Source organism: Malus sylvestris, chromosome 7 (genome assembly GCF_916048215.2).
Source record: "Malus sylvestris chromosome 7, drMalSylv7.2, whole genome shotgun sequence".
NCBI lineage: Eukaryota > Viridiplantae > Streptophyta > Magnoliopsida > Rosales > Rosaceae > Malus > Malus sylvestris.
In genome coordinates this window covers 16,939,521-16,944,902 of record NC_062266.1, presented here as the reverse complement: position 1 = coordinate 16,944,902, position 5,382 = coordinate 16,939,521, and the positions used below count along the sequence as shown (strand labels likewise).

General features: G+C 45.7%; 1 long non-coding RNA gene across 1 annotated transcript; it reads left to right on the top strand.

The window, feature by feature from the left end:
- Positions 1 to 1,308: 1,308 nt before the first annotated feature.
- LOC126629718 (uncharacterized) lies at positions 1,309 to 3,095 on the top strand. Its single transcript, XR_007625836.1, has 3 exons — positions 1,309 to 1,764; positions 1,832 to 2,053; positions 2,399 to 3,095. It is a non-coding gene; the product is annotated as an uncharacterized LOC126629718 (long non-coding RNA).
- The last annotated feature ends 2,287 nt before the right edge of the window (positions 3,096 to 5,382 follow it).

Sequence of the window (5,382 nt, the reverse complement as noted above, 5' to 3'; positions counted from 1 at the left end):
TACAATGGATAAAAGCTCCTCATGGCAGCTCTTAGCCTCTGGTGCTCGGCCACCAACACCTTGGTCATTCCATTTGGTCATATGACTCCTACCATCTTCGACATCTCGGCTATCATTAGGACTTCTCCTTCTGGCATCTCGGTCGACGCTACCCTTATTGGATGCCCTTCTAACCTTGACCTCAAGACGTTGTTCGACGATCGAGCCGTCGAGACGTTGAGCCAGGAAGGTCAAGAGCCTTCGATGTTCAGAAATTGCACAAGAATTTTCTGAACTACAACACCCTTATCCTCCATTTTGCTGGTCGAGGAGAAGCGAGCCTTCGGAAGGGGGAACACGAGGCCTTCCTGTTCTACTGGTATAACAAATTCATTTGTTGTTCCAAGTCAAATAAATGCTTAGTTGAGAACATGCTGGTAGCGGAACCCTGGCTAATGGCCATTCTTTAGCGCTCAGCCCCACCATCTTCACCAACCTTCTTCATTGCTTGGCCTAGACGACCCTCAACAAGATCGACCCGCACCAGAATGGACCTCTCTGGGTGTTTCAACTTTGGTTGCAGGTTTATTTCTTGACACTTCGGCTAGAAGTCTCCAACCTCCAGTCTACTATAACGCTCAGCCTTCAATTGGCCTCTCGACCAGTGCCCCCTCATCGAGCTGAAAAAGTGTTCAAACACCTATTCGGCCTGGATGTCATTTCTGATGATGAATTTTTGATATATCGTCGTCAAGAATATCCTTGCTCCACCAGGCTTCCCTCATCGACTTGGAGTGACAGTGAGGATGCTATTTTTCGTCAAAACTAGGGGTCGTTCGTGTTAACTCATGACCTTCCCCTTGGTTGTGATGCTCATCGGGCGAGTTGGGAAGTCTGTCACCCCCACTTTACCGCCTGACAGCTCGGTTACCTCCAAGGTTGCCCATTGCCTTTACTTTCTTCTCGCTCCTTTCTGACCCGATTGCACGTCTCTTGTTCTTCAGAAAGGGAGTGTAGAGACGCCGAGAAAGAATTTCAAGAACAATGTATGAAATTTCATCTTTGACCAAATTCTCCTGAATCTCTCGGCACTGATATCTTTGATGACTGGTGGGAGGAATATACGCACGACTTTTTTGGCATTTCGGTTGAAGAAGTAGTCAACAAAATTTTTGGTGACCGGCCCAAGAAACCCTCTGCCCCTCAATCTAAAGAAGCGCCCCAAGGTATACCACTGTTTCTACCTTTTTTTTAGACATTTGGGTAATTCTATTAACGGGACTTCGCTTTCTTAGGTGGTCGAGTACTAAAACAGACAGATGTGGTTGCCGCCCGATAGTGGTCAAGAAAAAATTGGCCTCTTCCTCCAAGACGACCAAAGCCACCACTCAAAACCTACCGAGCAAACGACATCACCTGGTCACCGAGACGACAGGTGAAACTCTTCGTCCTTATAAACGCGTCAAGAAATTGGTGAATAAGGGAACTCGGGAGATTCATGTTTTCTCCAGCCACACCACTGGGACCACCACCCCGAATGCCTCTCCTCCTGCTTCCGTTGCTCAAACTTCGGCAGATAATCGGCCTTCTCTGGCTGACCTGGCCACCCAAGCTCAACCAACACCTGAGGTCCCTGGGGTAGTGGTTGAGCTGGTTGCTGCACCCTCGGTTGACTTGCCTGCAGCTCCAGGGTCAACAGGAGTACCCGTTCTGGGGGAAACGACTCATTCAATTATAAAGGATCTCTCCAAGAATCCGAAGCATTTGGTTGTTATCTTAGAAAAGGTATGATTACGCTGTCAACTCTTTTTGCTTATTAAATATTAAACAATTATTAACACTTATGTTTTAGGATGATGGGAGTGACGAGACTCCGCTGGCGAGTCGCTCTCGACCAATCTAGGCTTCTTCCGTTGATCCTCCCCCCGTGGTTGAGGCGGCCGATCAGGTTAATCCTCCAACGGTCGATCATGGAAAGAAGCCTATGGTCGAGCCTGAAGCGACGTCAGAAACTCCACTTAACCCTCAGGACCAAGACCTCGGCATCCCTCATCAAAAAGTGACCTCGACTTTTGTAAGGCTCGATTACTTTCTATTGTCAATTTGTTAAAACATGTCTGAACCGAGAAAATATTAAATGTCAGGTGCCCAGTTATTCATTTCTCTGAAAATTTTATACGCCGAAAGGTGTTATCTATATTTCCTGGCCACCTCAGTGGCCATCGAACATAAATAACCTTCATCGGCCGCGTGAATTAAGAAGAAGTCTAAAACATTGGGCTTGGCCATTAAGTTCTTTAGGTTTGAGCAATGAACTCGAAGACATGGCCGAAGTCACCTCTCGGCAGGTTTAAAACAAAAACCTTCTTGCTATATTCTTTTGTGATTTTCCTCGCGCTTAAACTGTTTTCATGTGTAGCCTTCATGGGAAGTCGAGTTTGATGCTTTTCTTTTAAGCACTTCTGGAGCAGCTGGTCCTTTGGCAGCTATGACTGAACCTGCCGAATCATCTGTTCTTGTTCGGTTGCAAGAAGTTTTGTCCCTCTCAGCTTCACAAGTCTTCAAGTGCAAAGGTCTTGATTTGTTTGGTGCATGCCTAAATGACCTCGGAAGTGATGATCAATTGAGCACCGAAGCTATCATTCAGGCGTCGTCTACCTTGGAGCGAGTTAAGGAATCCTTCAGTACTTTCGAGAACGCTCTTCAGGCCGATGATGACTTGATGAAGATGCTCTTCGTCCGAAGATCGATACTTTAAAGGTGAAAAAGGAGGCCCTGGCCGACCTCGACCGTCAAATGGCCAAACTGGCAAACCGAATGTCGGCCATTGCTTCTGATCTTACGAGTGACTTTGAGTCGGGTGGTAAATCTTGTTTAATCGAATACACGACGAACGTGAAGAGAGTCGAGCAGCTGAAGATGGACAGGAAGAACCAGCAAGCCGAGGTCATAATGGGCGAGCTGAGGTGGTTGGAGCTGAAGGCCCTTCTTGGAACTCTTCTTCCTTCATCACCCTAGAATTGTTTGACTGTAAACTGACTTATCAATGAAATGAAACAAGCTTTTATTCTTGCATCTCCCATTTGACTGGGTAGTATTTTTTTAAGAACTTTCCATTGATTGGCAACTTGTGAATAATAACGATTCGATCTTTAAGATGATATGCCCTCTTGCCAAGGACCTTATGGACAATGAACGGTCCTTCCCAATTCGGCTACCATTTACCGAACCTGGGGTCTTTAATTCCCACGGGTAGCACCGTTTGCCAAACTAACTCCCCATCACCGAACGTTTTTTATTTGACTCTTTGATTATACACTCGCTTGGCAATTTTCTTTTGTGCCACTAGAAGATTGTAAGCGTTAAGCTGATCTGTTTCCAAATCTTCTAACTCTTGTAACATGGCTTGGTTGTATTTTGCATTGGACAAACTACTCTGTTCAATCACGCGTAAAGAAGTTACACTTAGCTCGATTGGTAACATCGCGTCATGTCCATAGGTTAATGCATATGGGGTGGTCCCCGTTGCTGACCGGGGTGAAGTCCGGTATGCCTACAAGGCTTCATTCAATTTTAAATGCCACATGCCAGGTCTTTCTTTTATTATTTTTTCGAGAATGCCGATCAAAACCTTATTACTTGCTTTAGTTTGTCCATTCGTTTGTAGATAGTATGGTGTGGACTGCTCAAGCTGAATTTTTAAGCTCGCCGTATACTCTTTGAACCTTTCGGCTATGAAGATTATGCCATTATCAATTATGATCGTTCTTGGTATGCCGAATCTGGTCACAATATGCTCCTCCACAAAATCATAAACCTCATTGGATGTTAATTCGGCGTATGATTTTGCTTCAACCTATTTAGTGAAATAATTAGTTGCCACGAGTATCCATGCATGTTTCGCTGCTCCAGAAGATGGCATAATTTTGCCGATCATGTCTATTTCCCATCCTTTGAACGGCCAAAGTTGGTGACCGAATGAAGTAATTTGGCTGGGGCTCTTTGGATGGGTCCATGAATTTGACACTGGACGCATCCTTGTGCATATACAATCTTTCAATATGCTTGCCCATAAGTAACCGTGCCAGCGAAGTAGCCAACGCATCTTATGTCCTGATTAATGGGCTCCACAAATTCCTTCGTGCACCTCTATGATTGCTTGTACGGTTTCTTGCGGGCCGAGGCATAACAGTAATAAATAGTCCTCGCCTTTTCGACACAACTCATTCTGGTACGAGACGTAGTTTGTGGCATGGACCCTTGTCTTTCGGTCGTGTTTGCCTCTGGGATTATCAAGGTATTGCATAATTGGCTTTCTTCAGTCATTTGTTAGTGTCTCGACCGCAAATATCTACAGGATCCTACCGTTCCAACAATGAAGGTAAGGACATTACTTGTGCACAGATGACTTGGTCGCGCTGGAGGACTTGTTGATTAACCAAAGCCAGATACAATTGCCGTAAAACGGGTATCATTCGGCCAAACTTGCCCCCCAGGAGTTGCGCTCTGGAAGCTATTTGAGTGAGTTCGTCTGCGACGGTGTTCCAAACATGGGAAATATGATTGAACGTGATACCGTCGATTGACTCGGCCAAGTAACTGGCAACCATGTGATAAGGCGCCAGAGTGCACCTCATGCATCGAAAAGTTCCATTGAGTTTGTTAATCACAAGCTCCAAATCACCAAAGACGAGGACCCGAGCAGCATGCAAATCATGAAGGACGCTAAGGCCGATAACAAGGGCTTCGTATTCGGCCTGATTGTTGATACAATCGAAATCCAACTTGAGGGAAAAGAACCAACGGTGTTGATGTGGAAACTGAAGTACGATCCCTACGCCGGCCAATGTCGACGTACTTGAACCATCGAAATACATCGTCCAATAATTATCACGTGTTCCCACCATGCTGATTTCAACGTCGTTGCCCCCGAACCTATATGGAGAGGGGTGGTGGGCTAAGAAATTAGCAAGCGCTTGTCCTTCGACGGCTTTTTGTGGGACGTACTGCAAACTAAACTCAGATAGTGCGAGTGTCCATTTCTCGATTCGGCCTTTAACTATTGGCCGAGTAAGCATATATCGAATGACATATGTCTGGGCGATGACCTGAGTAACAGATGGGAGCATATAGTGTCGGAGTTTTGATACGGCAAAGAACAAAGCCAAGTAAAGCTTCTTGACGGGTGAATAATTGATCTCTGGAGGATTGAGGTTTTGGCTGAGATAGAAAATAGATTGTTCTCGCCCAGCATCAATATCTTATGCGATGAGGCAACCGATGGATTCTTTGGCCGCTGAAATGTAAAGCTTAAGGGGTTTATCACGTCGAGGCGGTACGAGGACGGGTGGAGTTGCAAAAGTAACCTTGATTTACGTGAAAGCCGCTTGATGTTCTTCACGC